Raw genomic sequence first — 19,089 nt, 5'->3', positions numbered from 1 at the left:
ACCTACCTTTATTGGTTTCCTACAGAGTATCTAGTTAACAGTGATCTATAGACAGATTTTTTAGAATACCTGTAAACAAAAGAAGACTAAGGTACTTTATGTGATGGTTCCACACCATCTGCTACACTCTTTGAATGAAATGACAGCAAGAGGGAGTAAATTCAAAATGATGTAGCAGATGGTCTTGACATAAAATGATGGCCTTTATGCCTTATTTTTGTTTTCTTTTTATTTACTACTGAAGAGATAAGCTCCAAATTATCTCCAAATAAGGGGATAAGCTCCAAATTCTATTAGAATATGGTAACATTATTTAGAACTATAAAATATGCCAGAAAAAAAAATGTAGCTTGTAAATTCACTGTAATATAAAGGGGAGAAAATAGCATTCTAGATTAATAGAAATTGTTAAAATTGTTAAAAGAGAATTTTAACAATTCTGGAAGTGTTTAAAACCAGGTTAGATTCAGCTCTAAGCAACCTGGTCTATTGAAAGATGCCCCTGTCCATGGCAGGGAGTTGGAAACAGATGATCTTTAGGGTCCCTTCCAAAACAAACCATTCCATGATTCTATGTTAGTGAATATCTCCATTCATCCTTCTTTCTAAGGCTGGCTTATTTAGCTGTCCTCCCAAATAAGCAAAGCCTTACTGGTGGAGGAATCTTCTGTTTCTCAATCCAGTGTTCTTTCCTCTGTATTTTCCTTAAATTGTTAGTGAGTCTCATTTTAATCAGGAACTTTAACTGGCTTTTGAACTAACTTTGGGAACCAAGCAAATAGGAGCTAAAAATGTATCTATTTTGTCAGTAGTTTCTTTCTGTGTTTCCTTTGGGACATTATCTCAGTGACCTGTTCTCAAAATACTGAGTAATCTGAATGGCTCCAGTGCAATGCTCCCTCTATTGGTGGTTCCGTTTATCCCCAGCAACTGCATTAGCAGCCTTCAAATACTCTTTTCATAAAATAAGGCCTCACAAGTCATTATTATTTACAGATGAAACCTGAAAAATTACTTTCAAAGGAAGAACAAATAAATAAATGCTGTAAAGGAGCTTGAATCAGATTGATTGTGACACAAGCACTGGTTGAATTTTTCCATTTAAACAGAAATTTTACCTTACTATTGCCTTTTGCAACCCCATCAGCAGTAAATTTGTTTCTGTTGCTGGACAGTAAGGTGCATTCCAGGTCTCTCTGAGCATTACTTCCCATTACAAAACTTTCATGTTATTTTGTAGATGGAATGCCAATGTATTTTTCACCCAATTCTGCATTGTACAGCATAATTCATAGTGAAGTAAGAGCAGCCTTCTTATGAAATTCAAGTTGCAGAATCAGCTACTGAACTACTTGGAAGTCCCCAAAATAAACAGAGGCAAAAATAAAGTGATAAAAAAGTTACTGAGAAGAATGTGGTTGCATTTAATTCCATGATGCAGTGACAAGTAATAGGACACAACAGAATAAATTCTGTAAAAAGAAGAAAAGTACTGAAAATATTGGGGAAAATTATAAAGTCAGGTTACAGAATGAAACAAATTTTCCCATGGAAAAACTACTAGAACCTGATTTAAGGAGCCTCCTTCTATAATGTTTTTATTTGGGGAAGATAAGACTCTTCTCATGTATACGGAGTTGTTTCTTATTATTAGACAAAAAGATAAGTGACGAGATCTAGAGTTAATGGAATGTGTTTTCAGCTATGTCACAGAGGAAAAGATAACGAAGATAAAAGTCATAAAGCTCAGTTTGGCATCAGTTTTTTAGATATGAATGTAATAAATTGTTATGAAAAATTATGGGGAAATGAGCCTCCCTTTTCATAGACATTGAATAATTGTGTGGAACATATGCTAAGAATAATAAAAAATAATAAAAGACGAACCTCTTAGGAGGGTCCTTGTCTTAGGAAGTAAACACAGTCTTCCTTCATTACAGTTGAGAGACTGTAATACTGGCACATGACCTAATCTTCTGTACAAGACTAGATATTTATATCACAACACGATGACAGAACCATTAAATCAGGGCAGCTAGAGCAGCCATAAATGATGCATTAATGAAATATCAATCAGAAAAGGAAAAAAAAATACACCTTAATACTATATAAAAAATTGACACAGAAATATGATATTTTTTTCATTAATGCCACAACACTACTGAAAGTGCCAAACTGCATATTTTTGCTTGAAACTTCAAATGTCTTCCTACAGAGGAAAAAACCATTTCTTTCATACATCTGACTGACTCAAACACTTGACTGCTGCCAAGGATTCAGACCCAGGTCAAAAGTAACTGTAGAATGCTTAAAAGGGTTTCTGCACTGCTTTTGAATGTATTTCATTGGAATGTTAATCACTCAAAAGAGAAGACTTAACAAGAGAAAAAAGGGAGGCCCCACTGTTATTTTAGCATGGAGAGTTCAATAATATTTTAATGGATTTTTTTTTTTTTTTTATTTAACTGAATCCTGAAAGTAGTGAAAAGGGGTGGAGGAAGCAAAGGAGTTTTAGTTTTCTTTAGAAGTTGATAAACTCTTTCTCGAAAGCATGATGAATGTGAGTCAGATGCGACATTCATCTGGAACAGTCTGATGTGAGATATAGAGGAGAGATGAAGCACAGAAAGGCACAGATCCTCAGATCCTGCTTTCTGTAGGAGAAGTGGCACTGAAGGAGAGAGGAATAAAGGATTTTCAGATCCTCAAACTAAGGGCAGACAGAATGAGGGAGAAGTTGAGACTAAGACCAAATTCAGTCACTGAGAGAAGGGCAATAAGATTTTGCGATTGTCTCCTGGAAACATCTTTACAGAAGTCAAATGTTGTTTGAATCTCTATCTTCATAATTATAACATACAACAGATCTGCCAAAGATAATGTGTAATCATCTCCAAGTAATGCATAAACCCAGAAATTTTTATTTTGATAAACAGTGTTAAAATGGTATTTATGTTCACTGAATTGTATTTCTTAAACTTTAAGAGTATTGTACTGCTTTGGAATGAAATTTTGAGTCAGGTTGATGTGTCAATTCATTTTGGGGATGTCCACTTAACAGACAAACTCATGCATATAAGACCCTACCGCCTTTGAAATATCATTGTTGTACAATAATGACTCCCTTCTTCCTTCAAAATCCTGGCAGGACTCCTGCAAATTAATTATCCTTTGTCTTAGAAGTGGAGACCTCCATGGCACAAAGCTAGGTAGGGCTCCCTAGTCCCCATAACTGAGGTGCCCAGAATTTTGACATTCCTTTTCACAGAGTTTACTAGGAAAAAATAGTATAAAGATAATGCTATGAGAAGAAACACACAGAGGCAAACTTGCTACTCTAAGGTATAACACACAGCTCTTGCAATATAATCTGCCACTATACTAACTGCAAGAGATATCACATGTCTTCTCCTAGGTAGATATGTTGGATATGGGCTCCTGCTTTAAAGCACCAACACCAGACATTGTAGGTGTAGGCAGTAGAACCTGAAGTGCCTTTTTGACCATGGGCCATTCATTTCTTCACAGTAATCATGAGCCCCGGCTCATGTAGCTGGGATCAAGTAGTTGGGATCCACTCTATCCCCATCTATAATTTACTCATTTGTTTATAAGAATAAAGAGATGACAATATTTATTTCATGCAGAGCTAAACCTCCTCCAAAAATGCTGAGTTGATGTCTCTTGCTAGGCAGGATCCAGAAGAAAATAATATCAATTAAGTAAGAATCAACAAGAATTGCATAATTTTGAAGGTAAATATGTACCTCGTCACACGTACCAGAATTAAAGCCTCCTTATAAAATTATCAATAACTTTTAATTCCTGTAATATAAATAGAATCTTTAATCAAAATTACACCTAAGAATTTGTTCTTCTGTCCAGTTGTCATCCAAAAAATATCATCTTCAAAATTTTAAATTCCGAAATGGCTGAAAATCTGCCTATCAATGGGAAGTGGTGGGTGCTTTCCCTATTAAACTTTATGTCAACTCACAAGTTTTCTCACTTTTTGCTCTTTCATTTCACTCCTCCATTGCACCAGGCAGAAATGCGTAAAGTGGCCATGTAGCCCTTAGCTGGTGGTTGGGGTGAAACCATGATTCCGTCACTACCTTGCTATGGATGCATTCACAGTAAGAGGTTCCAGAGCAGAATTCTGTATTTCTTCCTGTCAGTTTCCCCTACAGAACTTAATTTTTTTTTGTTTTGGTTAAGAGTTGCTGATGATCCTTTCATACATTTATCCATATTTTCTATTTATACATAGATAATTATGATACATTGACCTATGCAGAAATGCTTGTTGTTTTATTTTGCTGATTACTTTTGTTTATTTTTTACAGAAGAAAAAGGTTTTAGAATATCTAGGTACTAATGAAAGTATTAAAAGCTATTATTATAGTCTTATTCTGTTTAGATAGCATTTTGATTTTCTAGTTGCACAGTCAAGCATGAAAGTACCAATAAAGAATGTTCCCTAAAAGGCTCACAATCTATTCTACCCTTGGTAACTTTTTGTTTCATTTTGATAAATAAATAAAAATTACAAAACACAGTTCTTGTTGAAAAAAAGTTTGGTGTTTTTTAAACTTTTTTTTTATTAAGCAAGAATTAAAATATCTGATGTAATAGGAGGTAAGCTTGATCACTTGTATGTTTAATTTCCATTGCTTGTTATATACATTGTTATATATGTTTCCAAGAAAGGATGATCTGAGAGGCAATAACTTAAGAAATGTTTGGATCTGGATGAAGAAAACCCTGAACTAGTTCTGCTAAATATTGGCTTTAGTTCTACTGGTTTCCCCTATTGTTATTGGTCCTAAGAAGCGGACTTTAAGGTCCAATGAGATTCTCATAAAATCTTCCTATTAGACACACTTCAAATGCGCTTCAAGCTAGAAGAGTTAAGAGCATTTACTGTATATTTTGTTGAAAGATTTTAAGCTAATTTTAAAACAATACCACCCACACAAATAGATAGAAAATATCAAACATCATGCTGTGTTACATACTTTATTGCTAGCATGCTAGAGAAAGATAAAATGCATTCATTATCTTACCATGACAGTGAACCAATCCATTTATTTTCTTACAATTTTAAGCAGGAAAGTCTCCTTTAATAACACAAAAAATAAGTCCAAGTTAAGACAAGAATACTTATGACAACAAATTTACGTATTTGCTCCATGAACATGATACATTTTGACAATAACATATTACAAGAATTACTAAGTAGTCACTGCTTTAAAATTAAATACAAATATAAACTATCACTATAAAGACTAACATAAAAAAGTCTCATCAACATTTAAGGAATGTTGAGTGTGTAGAGTATTTGAAAGTAACTAATGAAATGTAAAAGTATGTATTTCCATATGCCTAAATTTTAGATAACCCTTCAAGTCTCCAAAGTAATATTCAATCCATAGTTCTGGTTTACAGTTTCTTCTTTCTCATTACATATTTTTAGGTGTTATTTATTTGTATTCCAGTATTGTTACAGCTAGTTTTGTCAGCTATAGAGAAAAATAGATAATTTGTGTCAGAGTTGCTTTTGAAAGTGCAAGCTTCTCATGAGAACTTCATAGCATGTACCCAGGTATGGCATGCTTAAAAAAAGAAAAAAGCTTTTTTTTCTGGTTTTGTGTAAAGAAAAATATAACACAAAATGAAGAAAGTCCATAGAAGTATTGAAGTAATAATGTCACACTTAGTTTTCAGTGGAATTTATTTTTCAGATCTCCTTGCCCATTTTTTCTTGGAATCTCACTTGACAGTTCTATAGTTCACATTTACTACTGGAAACCTCAGGGTTTTCTCTCCTTTGCCTTTGGGACTTGCCTTTCCTAGCATTTTACAAGAGTATTCTCCTCCAGGTTCATAGATCAAAATTACCAGGATGGTGCACAATGAGACCCAGGCACTTCTATGGAGGTTTCTGGGTAAGAGCCCACCCACACCCGCTGCACTAAACAAACTGCCCATTGCAGTTTGGTAACCTTCAAACATCCAACAGCAAAACCAAGCCAGCTCTGTTTGAAATTCTGCTGTGTTTTATTGCCACATCAGCGTTGACTGCATATTTGGAAATTACTTTTGTCTTCATAAATGTTATGGGGTTTTCTAATTGTTTCTTTCCTTCACTTACTTCACAAATGTGTTTCGTCTTTTTACAGTTGTAACACAGACAACTAAAGAGTAGCCCAAACTTAGTTAAAGCCAGAAGACAAAAGACAGAAGACCTAAATGAGAGTTAGATGTTTGGACATTCGTATAAAGCATGATGATCATGTTTAAAAAGGCATATTGTTGCTGCAAATATTAATCCACAGTAAATTAATTTATATTTTGGGGTAGTTTGCTAACTACAAATGAACCTAAAATTCTCATAATAAAATCCCATAATGAAATCTTGCCAATCAACTTGAAGTGGTTTTGTCCTTCTCACATGCATGCCTCTTCTAGATATCAATAAGACCATTGTATGTATAATCAAAAAGAGCGACTTTGTGAAGAAATGTTAAAAATATTTTCTTTCTCTGGATGGGATTAATAATTTTTATGTTCAATTATTTTTCAGTACTTGTAAATAAAAATTTCCAATAGACTTAAAAGACTGCATAAGAGCATTCATTTTGCTATAACAAATTAGTATTTAATCCAAAAATAAGAGAGTTTGTTATGAGTGGCTTGGCCAATAAACATAAATTTTAATGATAGACAGATAAAAGCAGGCAGAGTGCAGTATCATTTTTAATACAGTAACACAGGCATTCCCTTGCATAACAGCTCTCATTATGTAATTTCCAGTGGCAATGTAATTTATCTACTGTAATTTGCAGACACGTTTAAAACTAAATGTGATTAATATTTATGCAGTTGAATTTTTTCCAAAAGTAGATTTTATTTTATGTTTTTATTTGACCTTGTTCCTCAAATTATTTTTTTTCCTTTCATCTTTCTGCTTAATAAATCAAGGAGAATATATACATAATGATTAATGTTAATAACTGCCCTGCAATAATATTGTGATGTACTGCATTATATGTCCTACTGGAATTAAATCAAAACTCTTTTACCTTTTATTAATTGAAGGGTGGTAGTAAAAATCATAATATATATGCCAAGAGGGTAGCAGAGACACAAGTAAAATGTCTTTCAGCTTTTTGTACATTCTCTTAATTTATAAAAGGACTTACACCTTAATTTTCTTATAATTTTTCTCTTCAATATCCAATTTGCATGCAAATTGAAATGTTTCAAACTGCAATATATTTAGATGTGCATCTTCATTTCTGTAATTTTCCTCTTCATTCCTTCCATGTCAATACAAATTCTTCCTGATGAGATTGTTTTAGCAACTTGCATGAAGAAGTTTATTGTAATTTTCCTGTTTTGTAAAAGCTATGTAGATTATCTTTGAACACAGAGCCATCCTTTCACTGTTAAGAATCCACATGCTCTTGTGCCTGCTCAATAAACAATATCGAAAAGGTGTGGTTTTATTAAACCAAATCCTGGAAAATTTTGAAAAAAATAATCATTAGAAACAAATTCTGAGAAAAACGAAGACATTTTTCTTTGTGCACCAGTAAGGGATCAACCTCTTCTCAATTGATAATCCTAGTTTTTTATTAATTTAAAACATTCAGAAACTTTAAAACTCACAACACTTTCAAAATTGAAAATGAAATTGTTAGAAACATAAGTGGTTTATTAACTGGACTAGGCTTCAATCACTTTTTATTCTATTAGAACCTGAGAGCTCCATTTCCTAAGACAAAGCTGTCTCTTTTTTTTTTCCCCTATTTTCCTGTACTTTAAGAAAGTGTCTTTTAATGCTTTTCATTCATTTTAAATATGTCCCCTCCTCTTTCTAGTGGAACAAAGACTTACAGAGAAAATATTTAGGTTGGAAAGTGATAAAATATTATTTACTGCCCAGTCAACTATATAAGCCCTAGAGAGAATGGAATTTATTTCTCCCCCAAGAAGACAGTGTGTGTAAGAAAGCAGGAAAAACTGAAAATTTTATGATCAAAAATGAAACTGCAGTTAGGTGAGAACAGCTAGATTTCCCACTGCCCAGATAAAGCTACTGTTCAAAACTATCAGTACAGAATAGGCATGATACTGAGACTTGGTGGGTGGTGGAAAAAGAAAAACAAAAGGGAAAAAAAATATAGATATGCTAAGATTATTTTAATCAACATATGCATTAAAGTATTACTGGAGAAGAACAGTAATATTCTGTTTCCCACCACCTAGAAGAAAATTAAGTGTGAATAACAGTTCAGATTTACAAAGACTGACTGTAATGGATGACACTGAGTGAAAAATTGTGAACCACTCAGAACTGGAGTAATTGTGGTTTTGCCAAAGAAAAATAGAAAAGAACATCCCCAGAAATGGTGCAGAAATCAGAACTTCAATCCACTTCATGTTACCCTTGAAAGTCCAGTGTCTCGATGCACAATTTATGTATTCCAATCTAACTTGTTTTAATTCAAAAACTATGCATTCTTCCTAGGCAACTGCTCCAAAAAACTATAGAGCCAAATTTACTCACTTTCTCTCAGGTTTCCAATGAATCATAGAATAATTAAGATTGGAAAAGACCTCCAAAACTATTAACTCCAACTGTTGACATAATTCCACCATGACACTGAAAACAAATCACTCATTTCTTGAACACATCCAGGGATAGTGATTCCACCACTTCCTTGGACAGCCTTTTCCAATGTTTAACCATGCTTTCAGTGAAAATTGTTTTTCTAATATCCATCCTGAACCTCATCTGGCACAACTTCAAGCTGTTTCCCCTTGTGCTATTGCTAGTTGCCTGGGAGAAGAGACCAAGAACATTTTTGACAAAAATATATGTCTGAACTGCTCAGTACCTTGGTGTAACCTAGCTGCCTGCTCCTAGAAACCAGCACACTTAGGAGACAGCTTCTAAGCACCAGAGTTGGTGACAAACCTCCAGGAATAAGTTCTACTGAGCAGATTTGGAGAAGTATATTTGTGTGCAAGAAGCAACATTGACTTTTGGGCACCACTCATACATTTATACCCTATTTGAGATTCAGTACAAGATTCTGCAGTTCGCCTCTGAAATTACACCAGGGTGGGTTTTCTTCAAGTAAAGTGCCTGTAAAAATTGTAACCCAAATATCTGAACTGCACTGCGCAGGGAGAATTTTGAATTTTCATTTAAAAAATAGTGTGTTTTTTAAAATGCATGACACCACCTACAGTAAGAATAATCTAAAATCACATACTGCTATTTAAGGCAATGCTAAGAATATTGCTTTCATCAGAAAGACTAGGAGAAAGCGAGTCTCAGACAAAAAAAGTTACAGAAAAATGAGCACAAGGTTTTTTGGAAAGTATCAATAATAACTGCTACAGTAGCAAGACAGTGACAGAGACAGTTTCAACATATGACATAGTTTACTTATGTAATTGAAACATGTTTTTATTAATGTGTCTAGGCTGAGATTATTTCTTCTAAAACTTTTTGTTTTACAAAGATTTTCAGTGTGCCCAGTGTGGGAGGTAAGGAGGTGGAATAGAGTTCCAAGAGTTTTGCTAAGGAAATCCATAATTTGGAGTACTTCCCAGTGCAGGAATAGCATCCTTGGGTTTTTTTGGTTTTTTTTTCCCCTCCACTAGGCAAGAATGATAACAGCAGCATTCACAGTGGATAGGAAAAGCCTGTGGAGACTGAGTTCACTAATGAGGTAAGTGGAAAAAGAAAGGAGGGGATGTTGGAAGTAAGGAAGGGCCCCTAGATTATATAATAACTGAATGAGGTAGGTGTTTTCTTTCAAGCAGTCTAGGAGGAAGAGAGACACTTTGAGGGATGAAAGAAGCAGAAAGGGATACTGGTGCTAGAAGATGAAAGAAAAGCAGAAATATTTCATCTTCTCTCTAAGTAAAGGGAATTTTTCAGAGAGAGAAATATAGTACATAGTGTGCTATCCTTTCAGTGCTCCCAGAGGAAAAAGGGTAAGTAGACTAGGGAAGTGAGGGTCATAATAAAGATCATCTCTTGCTGATCCATAGGGTCAGCTTTTAAAAATATTTTAACCACAGAGACCTTTGGAAAAGAGGCAGCTGAGATTTGAACATTTAGTTGTTACTTTGGCATTCCAGAAACACAGCCACTGCTCTTCCAGCTCCCTTCTCCTCTCCATCCTGAGCCACTCTCCTCCTTTCTGGTCAGAGGGTGGGAGCATACTAGCATTTTCCTCAGCATGAAAACAGAGCTCTCTGCACTGTGCACACGACAAAACTGCCATTTTCTTGGCTCACTGTGGTTGCAGTCACAGAATATTTGAAGCTAGACAGCACCTCTGGAGACTGCCCACTGCAATCCACTGCTCAAAGCAGTGGCAGCACCCACAGCTGTAGGACTCCCAGTCAGATTTTTAATGTCCTCAAGGATGAAGACCTCACCACTTCTCTGAGTAATCTGTTTCACTGTTTGATCAGCCTTAGAGACTGTGATTCTGTCTTCCTCAGTACTTCAGATGTTCTCCAGTGTCCTGCAGCAGGAAAAGATTGTTTAGGAAAGACACTGTGCTGAGTTCTTTAAAAGGACTTACCACAAACATATTATTTCTAGACTTTATCACTGACATAAACAGATGCATAAATAAATAAAATTTTAAAAAAGAAAAGAAAATCATCCAACAGCAAACAGATATTCATGAAGATCTTTTAAAGGCAGATACTAAAAGAAAAGAATAACAGTGAAAACAAATACAACATATATGGAAGAATAATATAACAGAGAATTCAAATTATCTTCATATCCATTAGTACATAGTGCTTAGCATATGCATTTAGAAAAACTAAATTATGCTACTCTGCTCCTAGTGTACTTGTATGATGGACTGCAAGTATCCAGAATTCCAGCTAGTGTATTTCTCCAGTCTGATAGAGTGCAAATACAAATTTTAGCTCTTGACTAAGGGAGAAATATGTAATTGTCTTCTCAAACACATTTTCACTTTGAAATCGTAGGATGGATTCATATGAAAATTTTTTCCACATTTATAGGAAAAAATCTTCCTACTATAACTTAATGGTCAGGAATGAAGACAAAAGAGATTAAAGTACACAGAAAGAATATTAATTTACTTTTTTCTACTATACTTATAATATTAATTTAAAAGAAATCTCAAAAGAGTTTTTCCTCATAACTGTTTCAGTGAGTTCTTATTATCTAAGTAGTCAGACATGACTTTGTCCCTACACTCACATCACATTTTCTGCAACTGAGTAAAATTCACAGCTATAAATTTTATTGCACACTTCTGTACTACAGCTAAGTACCAATTTATACATTCTATTTTGTGCAGCACACTTTGCCACTGCAGCCCTCTGTACCCTGTTTAACACATTAAACTGTTAACAGCCAGGCAGTGCCTTTGTCTTACTGAGCAGAGGTGCAACAATAATGAGGTTCAACAACCGCACACAAATGCCAGATGACCAATTGACCTGAGACTTGACAGCCACAGGGAAAGGGAAGCTCTGCATGGTGGCATTTTATGTATGTGTGACTCAGTCTCTTCTTCTGAAAATCAGGGATTGCACTCCAGAAGGACTGAAGTAATACAAGAGAGTAGGAAAAGAGGCTTTCTTTTTAAAGCAAACTTTGGTATAAGAAAAGATCAAAAGATAATTACAATATTTTTTAAAGACATATTTAGATACAAGTATGTAGGGAAAGAAGAAAATTATCAAACATTCCAGGGATAGCCAAGGACTTTGAAATAACGTGAATACTGAATATTGGCATGCCAAAGGAAATGCGTAGTAGTTAAACATTTGTTTTTATCTCACATCAGGAATTAATAAAAGAGGCTAAAAATGTGTAGAATTTAAAAGAGGTCTCATCTGATTCATTTTTACAATGAAATGAGTGCAATTAAGACACAAGGGAGCACGTGTGCTTTCAGGTGGATACTACCTTCCCAGAAAATCTATGTCTAAAAACAGATTAAGATGTCATTTACTCTCATGAAGCAAGACGGCAGACAAGACAAAAAACCCACACTTTTTATTGTATATACACAGAGTATATATTTATATACATATATCTCCATGTATGTGTGTCTATATATATATATATATATACACATACACGTCTATGATGTGCACACACAGATAGACTACCAGCTTGAAATGTTCCATTATTGAAAAATTCATAATTAGCATTTTGAATAACATTTTTTTTCTTCTGACAGAGCTCTTTAGAGTTAAAACTGTTGTTAAAGTCTATTAAAACATATAATACTCTTAAAAGTAAAATAGCATATGCAGTCAAGACACAAATACTTGATAAAAGATATGTAGAAGGAAACTAATTATTTCAAAACTGATAAAGGAGTTTTTCATCCCCAGCCTACCCAAGAAATGCATGTACCAGTACAGAAATTCCCGCCTAGGTCAAGTCACTGTCAGCAAAAGTGTTTTACTGACAGTGGACTTCCTAGTAATTATCCAATGAAAATAACATATATTAGCAAAAGCCTTTTACTTCTTAAATTACATGAGGGCTTTTTCTTCCAGTATAACATAAATTTTCTGTGAGTAGTGTAATTAATGATGATAGTTTCCTAAGAATGTGTGCATTTTATTCCCCAAACAAAAATCCTTCAAAACCTCAACAAATTCAGTAAGTAGGCTTTAAGTTGCCTTATATTAATATTTTAAAATTGAAGAAAAAATTGCACCATACTAGATATCTAAGCCAAAAAAATTCCAAAATATCACCTGTCGTATGAGAAAGCAGATAATTCTCCCTTATTTTCCTCTAGCAAAGGTACAACGGCTAATAGCAAAAATTTCAAGTGTGTTAACAGTGACTTATAGCATCCCCATGAAATTGAATTTTAGAGTTCTCTACATGAACTGTAGGAGACCTAAACATTTTTTCTTAGCACCCACTAAATCTCTTTGTGGGGCAAATACAAAATATTTAAATTAGGTTCAGAATGTCAAAAAAGTTATGATGCAGACTTCAGATCTTGTTTTGACTTCATTCCATAGGAGCTGACAACCAGCTCTTTGGGGAAAATGTGTGGCTACTGGGCCCTTGTTCACCTTGTCTTTCCCACATCATATGTTTGACTATTAATCACACCTATATTCCCATACTAATCACTATTCTAACCTTCTGTATTTGCACAGCAATCTTGTTCCTATTTTTTATCTTCTTTATTTTGAAGTTTGATACTCCTACTCATTCTTGCATCACAAGATACAGGATATGGACCCTTTGGTTTTTAAATCCTTATTCATATATTTTGACCACATCAGTATGCTACTTGCAGTATTCCTCATTTCTTTCCACAAACAATTCTATACATGCAGTCTGGTCCCAGTTTATCAACCAATCTCAAAAGAGGAGATCCAGATGATTCCTGGTAAATTAAATGCAGAAGAGACACATAGTCCATTGAAAAAAAATATTTTTTAACAGAACATAGCAAAATTTTAAAAACAAATGTTTTGTCATAACTAACTTTTCTCTTGAATATAGGTCATGAACCAACCCAACAACAAAATCACAATATTTTCTTACAGGAACCCTGCATTATAGAATCATAGAATCACAGAATCACTAAGTTAGAAGAGAACCTCAATATCATTGAGCCCAACCCATGCCATAACACCTCAACTAGAACATGGCATTGAGTGCCACATCCAGTCTTTCCTTTAAACACTTCCAGGGATGGTGATTCCACCACCTCCCCAGGCAGACAATTCCAATATTTTATTACGTTGCCTTTCTTTTTCATCCCTCCAGAAATCTCAATAAAAACATCATACTTAACAAGAAATACTATATAGAATATTTAAGGTTGATTAACCTAAGTTAGTCATCAGCAATGATAAAGAGAGTTATAATGGAAGGTGTTATAATGAACATGAATGGGATAATTCCTATTGCTTTTAAATTTAACTAACTGGTCAGCACTTCTAAATCAAGTAACAATGACAAAGAGTTTTTTTTATGGTATTAATAAAACTGACAGCACTCAATCAATTAAAAGAACTGGTAAGAGCTGAAGTAGATGTATTCCCATTACAACATAGTGAAGGAGCCATTTTAGAAGGATCAGATGTGGATAAAATGAGGAAAAAAAAATCTGTTCTTCTAAGAGTGAAAATGAAAGCTGAAATGCAGCTTTCATTCAAGCAGGTGACACGCAGTAAGAGCAGAATCACATAGATTCTTTAGTAAACACTGAGCAATTCTACCCTTTTTTCAGTGTGATTCTACAAGTTCCCACCTCCTGCCTTAATAACAGTGGGAGCAACAATGACTAAGGAAGCTGTTATTTCCATCATAGTTCTGTTAACCTTCAGTTAATAAACTGGATTAAAATTACTTTCCATAGTTCCAACAGTAAATAATTGAAGATCCAGTTTACCAGACAGATAACTCCTCCAAAACCAGACCCTTGATGTAGACAAGAAGAGGACACAAATCTGTCACTTGATCAGAGCATTTATTAAATTGTTCAAATACCTATGGATAAGAATGACAAATTTGGTTGAAAAAGCAAAATTTTAGTTTTGTAAATTGCAATTCTACTGATTTTTAAATCTTTCAAAATACCAGGGTGCTTGTTCTGCCTGATTGCCCTGTTTTCTTCTAAACTGCTTTTCCTGCTTGTATAATATAGAATGGTAAAAAACCCACATTTCTCCCTATAAAGTTTGCTGCCTTCTATTGCAAAAGATTTGGACTGGTTGTAATGTTATGAACTGAAAGGTTTGTCCTTTCTCTGATTTCTGTCATATTAAACAAAATATTATCCAGCAGAAATAAATAGCTAGAATTTAACTACACAAGTATCCATAATTTAAAAATTTTGGCTGTTAGGTACCTTCCCACTTCACGTATTGAAAAAAGCACTAGGCTATCTAACCTGAATCTACTTACAGATGAAAAGTGGACAGCTGCTTTCAGTCAATAAAACATAGAGTGTTTTTTCATCCAAATATTAGGGGGAATCATCACCTCCTTGGCTCACACTTTCGCACCACAGCTCTGATCATCAGAGATACCAGAGAGCAGCCGGCCCAAGTTCGACATTGCTGTTGGCAGCATTGGAATGCTTCGATGATTTTAGATCTCTCTTTCCACAATAATCCATTAGAGTTCAAGTTTGTTGTGGCTCCAAGGTGTATCTTGAAGCTCATATTTCTTATCTAGGGGCACCAAATAAAATGAAGCTTCCCATTTCTAACCTAGGCTCTTAGCCAAGACTTGAAGGCAAGCGGATTGTTTCTGTCATCACAGAGAAGCCAGTGATTGTGTCAGACATATGTGAAGCTTTATTTCTGTTAAGATACAGCACACCACTGCTTTTCCTGAAAATACACAAAACCCCCAATAAATTGAAGGCTATTTACTCCCTTATAATGCTTGCTCACAGTACATTTACAAAAAGGTATTTATAAAAAGACAGAAAAATTATTTGATATATGTGTTCTCTTCCTCTGGCTTATAGCAATTTGCATTTTGGAAACAAAAAGGAAAAATTGGCATAATTACCCCATAATAAGCACCACAGATTTCACACACAATACAGCACTACTACTAAAATATACTACATGCATGATGTAGGAAACATCATGCATGTAGTATGTTCATTGAACTCACAGGTAAGAACACCTACAATGTAATAAATTTCATGTAATTAATTTACATCTTTTCCCTCTTCTAACTTTTCTCCTGTTTAGATAAGTGAGATTTCCTCAAACCTTTTAGAGAAAACAGAACCTATTTAAATTTATATATTTATATTTGATGCACATTTTTATCCAATTACATTGTATTTTGACATACCTGACGATTTCTAAATACATGCTTCCAAACAATGTGTCTTTTCCACCACTGCTAGACTGAAATAAAAAGTAGTTACAACACTATGCAATTAGTCAACATTTTACTAATATTTAACTCTTTGCAGCAATATGCTCTTTCTCTATTAGTTAGCTGATCATATATTTCAACCATTTAAACTGTACTTACTCTCCACAGTAAATGACAGATAATAGCAGTTTGGGATAATGCAGTCAAAATGTCAAACTTGCAGCTGCTCATGAAAGGGATAGATTCAGTATTTACGCTCCTGAAGACTTTATCTGACTCACGTTATCACATCAAGGGAAGGAAAATAAAATTGGTTATATAACCTGGATTCTTCCACTTGCAGCCAAAGTATCCTGAGAAATATACTGAAGAAATAATGAGTCTATTATTTGATTAGGTATTACTTAACATGCTGTGGAGATAAAGCAAGTGTAGCTTTCACTGAATCATGATCTGCTAGAAAAGAGGAAGAGCATCTTTGATCATAGGCTTGCCAAGTTGCGAAGAGGGCTTTAAACTAAAGTTACCATAGAAGGGGAAGTCAGTCCATCCCAATCCTGGCAGTTTGATGCCAGTGACAGTAGGAGATGGGCAGAGTCTGGAGAGGGATCAGAGAATCAGCAGGAGCGCACCAGCTGCAGAAGAGCAGCACAAAGGAATTCCAGCCACTCCACAAAAACAAGATGGCTTCCTCAGAAACCAAACTTAAATTTCTCTGTGAAAGGGCACATAACATGAAGAAGAAACAAGAAAAGTTTCTACAAGTATGGTGGTGATAAAAGGAAAACTAGGGAAAATGTGAGCCCTTTTCAGTAAGAAATAGGACACCTGGTTACTCAGGATATGGAGAAGGCTGAGGTACTCAATTACTTTTTTCTATTAGTATTCACCAGCAAGTGCTTCAGATGCACCACTCATATCACAGAAGGCATAGGTGTCACTGACATATATTATGAAAAATCTTTTGCCAGGATTTCTTCTCCTGGGAAGCTGGGAAGCTTCAGCTTCTCCATATTTTGCTCCTCTGGAATGTGATTTGGAGAATTGTTTACCCAGCATGTGAAGTGTTTTTAATTAATGGCCAATCACAGCCAGCTGTGTTGGACTCTCGGAGTCTGTCACGAGATTTTTTTATTCATTCTTTTCTAACTTTCCGATGTCTTCTTTCTCTTTCATTAGTATAGTTTTGGTATATAATTTTCTTTTAATATAATATATGTCATAAAATAATAAATCAGCCTTCTGAAACACGGAGTCAAGATTCTCATCTCTTCCCTCATCCTGGGGACCCTCAAACTCCACCACACATAGGCAGGAACTGGGAGAATGCAGAAGCACCCACTGCAGGAGAAGATCAGGTTTGAGAACATTTAAGGTAAGGTGAGAACATTGAGAGGTGCAGAAGTCCATGGGATCTAAGGGAACCTGCTGATGAAGTGGCTAAGCCACTCTCCATCATCTTTGAGAAGTCACAGCAGTCTGGTGAAGTTCCCATTGACTGTTTAAAGAGAAAAAAAGAAGACACAGGGAATTGTCACTCAGTCTTACCTCTATGCCTGCCAAGATCATGCGGATGATCCTTCTGTAAGCCAAGCCAACCATATTCTGTGCTATATCAGAAGAAGTGTGACCATCAGGTCAAGGGAAGTGATTCTCCCCTTCTGCTCTGCTCCTGTGAGACCCTTCCTGGAATACTGCATCCAGCTCTGGGTCTCTGAACATAAGAAGGATGTGGATCTGCTGGATTGAGTCCAGAGAATGGCCACAAGATGCCATCAAAGATACAGACCACCTTTCCTATTAAAACAGACAGAGAGAGTTGGGGTTGTTCAGCCTGGAGAAGAGAAGACTGCCATCAGAGGGGTAAAGCATAAGGACAAGTCAAGTGATTAAAGTTGACACATAGAAAATTTCAAGTAGATATAAAAGAAAAAATATTACCATAAATTTGGTCATAAATTTGTACTTTGTACAAGAAGGTTACCTTCTTTAATTTGATTTCTTTGGAGCAGGAGGTTGCTCTAGGTAACCTCTAGAGGTCTCTTCCAAACTAGATAATTCTATAAATGTTATGGACATCATAAATAGCAGTTTGAAAAGTAGCTGCTACAGGAAGAACTTTATCTGTGGTTTCCTAGGGCTTGGCATCCAGTTTGTGTGTGGATATACCTACTGCTACTCCAGACTGTTCTAGGTAGTCAAAAGTGTGACTAACTGGGGATCTCTCTTTACCACAACCAGTTGAATACAGCTCAGAAGTTGCTCCGTGACAGAATGAACCTAGAAAACAAGGCTAAAAAAGTTCTGTGAAAAATTCATCCTGGTCATTTACACTAAATCATTTTAAAGACAAGTCTATCAAAGGTTTGTCAATAGTCTTGTTGCTGATAACTACCTCTGAACTTTCTAAAAGATGCTTTTCAACCAGCCCACCTGAGTCTGTGTGCAAGTGAACCTTCAGACCACTTCACAGTTTAGGTGCAGATACAGGCAATAGTTTGATTTATTTTAGGCGGTGAGATTGAGAAACTGAAAGAATGAGAATTTCTTTGCATTAAAGCAGTTAGTCATAGGCATTGTTTACCTAATGTGACTTTATAAGTGCATCCACATGCTAAACACAAGAGCTTTCTTTTGATCCAGTAAACATTGCACTGTCAGCTGCAAAGTGGACTATATTAAATGACTTGACTGAAAAAAAATGTTCAAATACTCCAGAATGCATGTCCTTGTGGTGAAATCCATAAGGACTCTTTGTACTTCAGATAATCTTCTCAATTCCTATAAATGTTAAAATTTGCAGTAAAGGAAAATGAGCATGATGTGATAAGTGCCATGAGCAGGCTGGTTTTGATTTGTTCCTCCTCTCCCTTCATCTTACTATCTGACTTCTCTCTGGATAACAGCTGCACTCCCAGATGATCTACTATTGGTGTTGTTCTTAACAGAGCTTTCTCAAATGCTCTGTAAAGGCAGGGAAACCATCTGCAGGAATTATGAACAGATGATCCATGGCAGAATGTTCACTCTTGAGGTTGACATTGTAAAGTAGACAAATGAACCATGTGCCCATTAAGTTCTTACTTTCGATTATGCTTATACTTTACTTTCCTGATACTTAAATGGTGTTCTGATGCTGCCACATGTAGGTATAAGAGTGTATGGCATTCAGGGACTTC

This window comes from Molothrus ater, chromosome 1, assembly GCF_012460135.2.
Source record: "Molothrus ater isolate BHLD 08-10-18 breed brown headed cowbird chromosome 1, BPBGC_Mater_1.1, whole genome shotgun sequence".
Classification (NCBI taxonomy): Eukaryota; Metazoa; Chordata; class Aves; order Passeriformes; family Icteridae; genus Molothrus; species Molothrus ater.
Note: the sequence above shows the minus strand (reverse complement) of the source record.